Genomic DNA, 10,709 nt, shown 5'->3' with positions numbered 1-10,709 from the left:
CCAGTAGTGCTAGGGAGGCCTTCTTTCTATACAGTGGGCACAACCTCGTTATGCTACGTTTACACTATGTTCCCGGCAGCCACGGCAGCCCCGTTTGCACGAAACATAGTGCGCCGTGGGATTTAGACCAATTTTATCTCTGGATTCAAGTTTTGTTACGTCTTGCCAAGTTTTCTCACGGTTTACCACGGTATCCGTGACGGGCCGTGGGGGGAAGGGGATGCTAAGTCCCGGAGGCTCCAAGGCGCACTACGGTTCGGCCCACGTTCTACCACGGATGCCAGAACGTTCCCTCCCGGCCCGTCACGTTCTGATGGGGTCCCTCACGTTTCCCACGTTCTGATCAAGGTCTGACACGTTTTTCACGTTCTGTCAAGGCTTTGTACGGATGAAACGTGGACGCAGGGCAGCTTTGGAGCACGTTTGTGCCGGCGGTATAAAAAGAAGGTCTCCCAAGCAATAGCAATCATGGTATTCTGAGACCTCGCGTTGTGTCAGACCGTAGTGGAACGCAACGCGCCGTAGCGTGCCGGGCGCTTAAACCGTCCCACTACGGACCACCCCCAAGTTTTGTTACGGCCTATTACGGACTGTCACGTTTTGTTACGTTTACCCCGGTTTATTACGGCCTACTAGGTTTCTCATCCGCACCGTGACTGCCGTGGCAATTTTTTTGACAGTTTAAAAATCTGACACGGTATCCACGGCAATCACGGCCTGTCACGTTTGCCCATACGGTCCCCCGCGTTGTGTCACGTCAATCCCGTTTCGTCCACGGTGGCCTGAAACGTGGTTGCCGTGGCCGCCGGGAACATATTGTAAACGTAGCATAAGCTCGTAAGCTGCCCAGCGTCTACGTTTCATCCGTAGAAAGCCTTGACAGAACGTGAAAAACGTGTCAGAACTTGATCAGAACGTGAGAAACGTGAGGGACCCCAACAGAACGTGACGGACCGGGAGGGAACGTTCTGTCATCCGTGGTAGAACGTGGGCCGAACCGTAGTGCGCCTTGGAGCCTCCGGGACTCAGCATCCCCTTCCCCCCCCCCCCCCCCCCCCCCCCCACGGCCCGTCACGGATAACGTGGTAGACCGTGAGAAAACTTGACAAGACTTAACAAAACTTAAATTCAGAGATAAAATTGGTCTAAATCCCACGGCGCACTACGTTTCGGGCAAACTGCCGGACTGCCGTGGCCGCCGGGAACATAGTGTAAACGTAGCATTACTATAGCTTCTCTATTGTGCACACGAACCGCAGATTCTCCGTCCGCGTTGAGCTTGCGAAAACTCCCTAATGTTTGTCAAACCTGGCAACAACTAATGTATGCAGTTTGGATTCTGTCTATTGAAATACTATTTAATTTACCATAAGGGAAAAAAACAATGAAATAAATTTATTATTTTCATTTTATCTCCCAATCAATTTTTGTGTGCATAATAAGAGTAATTTTACATGGAATTACTTGTTGACACTTGGCCACGCATGAACAGATGAATCTGTGGACTAATTAGTCATGCAAGGCTTAATTTAGGCCGCTTTTGAGAGTATGGGCCTTTGGTTCTAATGGTTTGTCTGTTTTTTCATCCTTCTATCCACAGATTATGCAGATTGAAGATGCTAGGATTAAGAGTGAATTACAGTGCTCAAGCGATTCATGCTCTTAGGCCACTGTCTATTAGTCTACAACTAGGATCCCAGACAAACCGGACAGAACTGTATGAGACATTAGGCGACCACGCTCGTTTAGATTTGGCGCGGTATACCTCCGCCAAAAGAGCCGCTGTTTTTTCTTCATGTAAATTAATGTACATTTAAAGGGATAGGGCTGGAGTAGTAGAGTTTTGGTATAGAGAGTACAGTTTTGGTCAAACTGAATTGTATTGACCAAAACTTTGACCATTACATTACAAACTAATAGTTGTTACTGCACTATGCTCGAAAGGTATACAAAAATTACAAACGACTTAGTCCGTTAACAATTAAAATGAGCTGTTTTAACACATGAGGGCATTCTCTAAAAAAAAATCATTAGTTTCATCAATTTTTAATAATAGAATTGTGCGTGTTATATTTTGTTAAAATAATGATTAAATAGAGAGATCATCAAGAACTATTTAAACACAAATTTAACGTATATTGCTGGGGCCCAACAAATATTAGAAATGGTTTTATTTATGGATATTTCACCCGTCTCTGAACCGATTTCGATCAAACAAAGGTGATTTCGCCATTTTAATTGCATGCTTTTTTCAAATTTGACACTCAGTTTTTTTAATTATTCTGTGTAGTGTTCTCCATACCAAAACTCTTCTATCCCTTTAACGCCATCCACACACACACACACGCACACACACACACACAACAATACACCGCGATTTTGCTGTGGCATATCTGAACGAGGCCTTTATTAGAGAGTAGGTTAAGGTCTGGTAGAGGTTAAGAAATATTTATGAGCTTTTTCTTTTCTTTTATGTTAGTGTAGAAGAATTACTTTTATAAAAAAAAGATGGCTCATCAAACTATGCATGGTAATCAGTATAGCAAGAAATATCTAGAATGTTTAGACTAAACTTTCATGCAACATTTCTGTGTTTTATGTATATTACTCTCAGTGGCACTGAGTCAATTTTTTTTTAATTCTTCCTAAACCACGTATAACATACAGCAGACTACATCATTCTCATGTGCTATAATATCAACTTTTTTCAATAATTGCATCCATACACTTTCTGTCACAATGCAATCACATGACCAAAAATGAACTTTATCATCTTGAAGTAAAATAAGCAGTTGAAGACAGTACTATTACTAGTATACGATATTTTCTACGAGATATATACATATGCTCACTGCAAAAGAGGCGCCATTTTGGCTGACGCATGACTGTGTCATTAAATAGATCTTTGGCGCACGGTGAGAAATTCGTTTCGTACAAATGTGGGTGCACTATACACATTTTAAACAATTAAAAAAGTATATTTAATTACTAACGTAAGGGCTATTTTTTCTCGACACAGTTTTGATTAGCGCATGTTATGACGCTTTCAAAGTGTCGCCTCGTGGGTAGCAGGCATTAGAGTATTCTATAAAAATGTTATATAAATATACGTCAGCATTTTTCAACCTTTTCATAGTCAAGGCAGCCTTTACAGAAATAGGAAATAAAAAGTTTATTGTCACCCCTTCTTAAGTTCATCATAGAAGAATCATTTTGCATCACGATGGTAGTCGTAAGTGCCATATATACGTATTGTCACATTCTTCTTTTCTAATTGCGAGTAAGCGAAGCGTGTCAGCTCGGTCACCTTACGAATATGAGGATGTTCGGTCAACTCGTTGCCTAGAATCAGCCTGTTTCTATATATCCCGAGCGAGTAAAGCGAACGAGCATGGTATAATTTATTTTCGATAGAAAAAAAAAGATATATAAGAAATATTCGGACACCTCCCTGTCATATTCTGGCACCCCAATTCCAAAATAACGAGACATTCAGGCACTCAAAATCACAGCTTAAAATCAAATTTCTAAATTTTGCGAGCGAGGGAAGCGAGCCAGGAGAAAATAACAATTAATTGTTTTTCAAACATTATTTCATAATGAAAATAGATACCGTTGATATTTTTTTTCTCGCGAATTTGACGTTTTTTTAAAAATGCATCAACAATGGATCTTTAATAAATTTCTCTCGAGACACCATTAGAGATGTCTGTCACGCCACTTGAAAAACGCCGAGTATTCCTATTTCTATGTTTAAAGTAATGTATTGAAATGTAAGTAAATGAGTAGTTTAAACTTGTACTAGATTTTCCACGAACTTGCGAACCATCGTGAGCTTGTTAGAGTGTTACGATATTTCGCAGCCTGGTTAACTTAGTTATTTAGTATATTTCTTGAGTTGAGAATATTTGCAGATATCCACTGAGTGATTAGTGTGTGTGTGTGTGTGTGTGTGTGTGTATGTGTTTGTGAGGGAGGGTGGCATGGGGAAGCAGGACTTTCTTCCTTGTACCAATAACATAACCTGCAGATTTGTTTAAGTATTTTTATGTAGAGTAAATAACATGTATTTGATTTGAAAATAATGTTTATGTACTTCAAGTTCACTTTGTTGCTCAGTTATAATATAGTGACAATGATGATTTGTTTATAAGCAATTAATATTGAAAAGGTTTTTTTTTTAATTCAATTGTATGTTGTTCTTGTTTGTATTAAATTTTGTACAAAATAACCACAAAAAAAGTTTATGAATGTATAAGTGCATGTAACCTTATAACCATGCTGTTAGTATCTGACTCGTAAAAGCTCGAATTTAAAAACCAATACTGAATTAAAGAAACAATTAAAGTCTCTCTGTAAATATATAAACACGCTTGTAGTCTTGTCTGCAGACACAGAACCTTGTCATTATGACATTGGTAAAGCGTAGCAGAGGGTCTGAAGTTGTACATAATGTAGATCAACTCCATTGGTCATATATCTACTCCTGAAACCGACAATGTTAGTCAAGGCTCAAGACTTCACGGAATTGTGTTGTTTCATCAAATTAGTCCTAGTAAAATTGATGGATTCCTATTTTCTCGTCCAGATCTTGGGTTCCATATTATTTAATATTTAATAGCTTTCCTGTACCTGAAAATGCAGGGTATTGCAATATCGATACATATTATCTTAGATACTTTATTTTCATTTGATTTCGTTGTTTCATGCACTTTAGAGGCTCTAAACGAGGTGAAATTGTTTACTTGGTAATTTATGTATATCATTTTTTTAGAAAACATCAGATCCTTGACTTCAAATTTCAGCACAAAATTATCAAATTAATTCAAAATAAGACAAGCCATACAATAAAGGGAAGGGTGAGAATTTAGGAATTTAATTCTTTTTGGCTTTATATATGCATCCATGATTATCATTTATTTGTCAAATTGAATCATTTTTTATCGTCGAACATGAATCTTTAAAATGTTTATTGCTTAATTTTTTGTTCTGTTTCAATTAAAACGCTAATCCTAAAATAAACTCTTGGTTTAATTCTAATAGTTGTTTGCCGATTGTATTTGTTTCCTTCACATATTCTATTAAGCAACTAAAACCGAATTTGGTGAGAGTAAATAATTAACTATGCCCCCGAGACGAACTTCCGACAAGACTGTTTCGTAGACCAGGCGCGGATCCAGGATTTCTAAGGGGAGGGGCCCAATTTTTTTATTTTTTTTTGCTCCCGAAAATTTAAAAATCGTGCCGGCCGAAAAGTCTCCCAAAGTCCCCCCCCCCCTTGAGCGCCAGGGGGGCCCAACCCCCCAAAAGGGTAAAAATCACGTGATTTTACATGATTTTTTTTTTCTCGAGATCATTTACATGATTTTTTTTCTTCTGGATCCGCCACTGTCGTGGACCTTCTTTCAACCTACTCTGATGATCCACTAGATCGGTTGCTCACGGAATCTAAAGCCAGTAAGGCCGACATAATATCTGACTCCTTTTTTTACGTGTTTGTAAGCCCTTTTTTATCATTTGTTTTATTTTTTAATATCACCTCCTGGAGAAACTATAGAATAAGCCATAACTAATTACAAATGTACATGAACGAACATCTGGGCCCCGTCCTATAAACGGTTGCGATAACCGCATCTTATTTGCGATTGATATCAATCGCAACTATGTACAGGAGAGACTGCAAACTTGCGATTGATCAGGAGACTTGCGATTGATTCTAATCAATCGCAACTCTTCATAAAGACGGGGCCCAGATGTCCGTTCTGTTCTTTATCATGTACATTTGTTTCTTTTCTATGTCTTTCCTTTTTTTAATATCTAAGTTTTTCATTTTCTCATCTTCTATTTGCTCTCTCTGTTTATTTTCCTCGCTTTTCTCTTGCCACTCTTTTCATGAATGTTTTTATGTCTTCAATATTTCATCTTTCAGTATGCATTTCTTTGCTCTTTCGGCCGATGGGCAATCTAGCCACTTTCAATTATGATTCACTAGACCGAATGCCAACGAGAAAGACATCCCCCCCCCCCCATTCAGTATTACTTCATTTTCTCGTGGGTTGTTGATATCCTAGGATGTCAGTCTCGCGGACCGATCGGTTTTGTAGACATTTCGTAACCTTTATTTTTTTCTATTTATGTCTTTCTTTAATTCTTCGGTCCTGTGGGCTGTCGATCCCATAATTGGCAGTTACGTGGAGCGGTGAATATGAATACGTGGGCAACTACAAGATATTTATATCTATATAAACAGATGAATATCAAACAAGAGTCCTAAACTGAATTGTTGCCAAATACATACAATTATTGTCTTTACTCTGATCCAATGTTTTGTTGAGTTTTAAACTGGATATAATCATTGGGTAAGCCATCACACAAAGAGAGGGAGGGAGAGAGAGGGGTGAGAGAGAGTGAGAGAGAGAGAGATAAAGCGAATCTTGAATGGCACATTAAGTTGTTTTTCAGTCTCATTAGCGCCTTTGATCAGTGGCGGTCTACAAAATATAGGCCTTTATCGTGATGTACCTAATTTATGCATATTTGAAATGAATTGAATTGAATTTATGTTCTTCTCCAACAAATCAAATTGCATTTCAGAAACACAAAATAATAAATGATGGCATCAAAACAAAATGTAAACTGATAACACAGAACCTAAAATTATTCATAAAGAAATACGCAGAAGAGGACGGGCTATTAGGTGATTGCTTGATAGCGTGATAGCCCGGGGGTTGCCCACTATTCGTAAGGACCGCTATTCATAAATTCAGAAAAGAGTCATTATTCATAAGGGTCATTATGAATAGCGCCCCTTCTTCGTGATTATGAATCGCAACCCCCATGTTGCATTATGAATAGCGGTCCTTAATTACCCTAAATGTGATTTTTGAATTTTCCAAATCGTTTTTCCATGAAAATAAGACATGAAAAATGTTTTTTTGATATAAATCTTACAACACTTAAATGTCTGGAATGGTAAATAGAGCCAATTCTTTTCTTTAGGACAATTTACATTCACCGAAAATGTAATTAAATTGTAGTAATATAAATGGGAGAATTAAGGAAACGATCAGATCAGTTTTTCCCAATTTTTATCATCTATTTTCAACAACAAAATTCAAATTTATTTATTAATAATGGTCTGTCACTCAAACTTTCAGATTATCTTTAATTGTACATCTAGCATTGAATTCACTCATCTGAACAATGTTACCAAGTCCCTTTAAAGGGCGAGTCCATCCCACACATAACTTTCTTAAAATAGAAGCAGAAAAATCAGACAAACCAATCGAGAAAAAAAGTTTGAGCGAAATCGGATAACTAATAAGAAAGTTATGAATTCTTATTGACATGAAAATCTTTGAAAATCACAAAACAAATTGGCGATTCACTTATGAGTTTGTGACGTCATTGCCTTACTATCCACTATTCTGTCAGTTTATCTGTCTTCAAAGGTAAACTGAAGTTATACTTGTTGAATAATTACTTAGTTGATTCTTAATCTATGCTCCAAATTGTGATGCTGCTGTGATTTATATTTGAACTTAATCCATTCCTCAATTTACTACTGTATAGCAACTGCCGACTTACCTTTTCCTTATTCTTTCCTTTTCTCTCATGTATTAGCTTTCAGCTTACAGTGAAAGTATGTCCCCCCCCCCCCCCCCCTCTCTCTAACTCTCTCCCTATCCCGCCCCCTCTCTCCATTTCTATATCCCATGTTATTATCGTTGTATCGCCCCCTCTTGTACAGTCTCTTCTCCCCATCCTTTTTTTATTACTCAGTTAAACCATATTTATAATCATAGGGTTATAGTTATTACAAAGTTTTGGAAAAAATTTGAAAATTGGATGGATAGTAATTTTTTAAAGTTCCCGGTAAATTTCAAATATTTCAAATAGCGCCTAAGGCCATTACATAGTAGCTGCGACCATGAAAATCTCAGAATATGCAATTCTGATATATAGTTTCCAAACGGTAGAAGCAAATCGGTCGATTGTAGTCAAGAAATATTGTTTCAAAGCTAAAGTAATATCAGTCTTGAGAGGGCGCTATACAACATAAAGAGTTTATTATTTACAATTTCATTACTTTAAACTAGATTTCAACCACAACAACGATCATTGAATATTGTAAAATCGCATATGCTTCCAATATTTTTATTTCAAACAAATTCATGAACATATGCTTGCCGTAGGTACCAAAGGGACATTTATTTGCTTTAAGCGCCTTCAAGTTGACGAACATTTCTTGTATTAATCTGTTATACACTATGTATAATCAGGCGGGGTGTTTTTGTCTATATGACAGGGGCGGCGATTTCTTTTCATGACCGAGGGGGGGGGGGGACGACGAAACGCGAGGGATGAGGGAGTAGTGGCGTAATGAGCAAAACGTTTTTATTTGGGGGAGGGGGGCAGAACAAAAATTCCGCACCACCCCCCACTCTTACATGTTACATGCAGGCCCCGCGGAACGTTTTTCAAAGTGGGGGTGCTAAAGTAAGCAAGTGGAGCGTAAATTGGCGTGGGGTCCAGGGGCAAAGCCCCGGCGGTGTTAAGGAGCGTAGCCTAATGAAGATCGGGGGTTTTAGGCATTTAATAACGGTTAGATGAGCATCCAGGGGGTGGATTCCCTGGAAACTCAGGGGTTTTAGGCATTTAATTACGGTCGGATGAGCATGTTTTTATACCTTATTTGTGACACTGGCATTCATGTCACTAATTGGAGTGGGGTAAAGGGGGCGCAGCCCCTAGAATCTAAGGGGTTTTAGGCAGTGAATTACGATCAGATGTGCATCTAGGAGGTGCCTTAGGGCCCAGGTGGGGTCCAGGGGGCGGCGCCCCGGAAGCTCAGGGTTTTCTTAGGCATTTAATAAAAATCAGATGAGCAACCAGGGGTCTGCCTTAGGGCCTTTGGTAAGGTCCAGGGGCAGAGCCCTCGGAAGCTCAGGGAAAGACCATGCCATTTCAGCAACATTTGTAAATCACTGGTATCGAATTAAAAACAATTCACGTTTGAATGTTAATAGGGGCAACTGCCCTCCAAGCCCCCCCCCCCCCCCACCCACCCCCTCCCACTATACGCTTGTGCGAGGGAGCATAGTGAACGAGAGGGGTGAAGGTGACGGAAGTGACTACCCCCTCACAGGTTTGTAAAGTTTTGTTGAATTAAAAAATGACGTTCCTTAGCAAAACTATAGTATAAAAACAAGCAATATGCTTTTTTCACACTTCACTTTTCTACAATATTTACGTGAACACTTTAAAGGATATTATGCGAGGGAGAAGATTTTTGCATTTCTATTTGTCTAAACGTTGCACTCTTGGGCCCTCCAGAGCCTAAGGGTTTGTTAATGTGTTTAGTCAGTATTTGCTATACACTTTTTGGCACTTTTCCGGGGGGCGATCTAAACAAAATTGAGGGGGGACGTGCCCCCCCCCCCCCCGGATCGCCGCCCCCGCCATATGATATTGTTTTGAGGGACCTGACCTCTACGAGCTAAGCTTTCTTAAGGTCTCCTCGTCTTTCTTTCTTTTTTATTCACTTCAATTCAATTTCAATTCATATTTATTTCATTTCCAACAGAAAGGTGAACAAAGATTTTACATTTTTTCATACATAATTCATTTTTTCTTGTAATTATACAAATACACTTTGCACATAATACATTATTACCAAAGAAATTCTTAATTTCTGAGGAAACCTGAATGCATTAGCCTATATGAACTTGTTCCTTATAAGTTTTCCTTTTTATATACTCTACATGTTATCAAATTGTTTAATTGTATTACATTCATGTTGGAAGAAAGACAAATAAACTTTAACTTGAGCTAATTATTGTTTTCTTCATATTAATAATATAAATTTCCAATTTCACCCCTAACAATCTTATTTCCTCACACCAGCATCCAAGTTGTATTGATAGTAATATGTTTTTGTTTGGGTACTTTTTTGTTCTGTTAAATCATGAAAAATGTAAAATTTGATAAACTATATATAATATAAAAATCAGCGATTATGAATAAACAATATATTGAAAATAGTATCAATTCTTAAAAATGTCATAAAAGATTTTATGAAATGTCATGCACGCAATCGTGATACAAATCATATAACCTGGGCAAAGGCATTGGGGAAATCAAGTTTTGGGGGATAAAAAGGGAAATTAATGGGATAAAAATATATTAAGCAATTGACAAATAGTGAGGCAATGACGCCATAAGCTGATAACCAAATTGGCAATATTTTGTCATACTTTAAAAGAAATTCATAACTTCCTTATAGTTATCCGATTCAACTCAAATATTTTGTGGTCTGTTTCTCTTGTTTTTCTGCATCTATTAAAAGCATTTTTTGTTTTGGAATGGACTTAGCCTTTAATTACAGTCAGGCTCACAACCTACTTCTCGCCATTGATTTAGATAACGTTTAAGGATAGGCTAACTAGAGACAGGCTCCTGGCCTAGAGAATAAACTTCTTCAATGATAAATTGATAATTATGTATAGATTATATATGATTCTATTTTAGTTCAGTTCTTTTTGCCTGGCGAATAGCTAGCTGGCCTGTTTACTGTAAATTAACAAGTGCTTTTTCCACACACCATTCCAACAATTCATGACACTCCTTGTAGTTACTCGCCTCACCTACCATCACAGTATAGCTACTGAGTGAGATGACAAAGGGATAACCAAACCAAGTACCAAGTA

This window comes from Strongylocentrotus purpuratus, unplaced genomic scaffold (genome assembly GCF_000002235.5).
Source record: "Strongylocentrotus purpuratus isolate Spur 01 unplaced genomic scaffold, Spur_5.0 spur5_contig_850, whole genome shotgun sequence".
Lineage (NCBI taxonomy): Eukaryota > Metazoa > Echinodermata > Echinoidea > Camarodonta > Strongylocentrotidae > Strongylocentrotus > Strongylocentrotus purpuratus.
The sequence above is the reverse complement of the archived record's forward strand: the minus strand, read 5'-3'. Positions refer to the sequence as shown.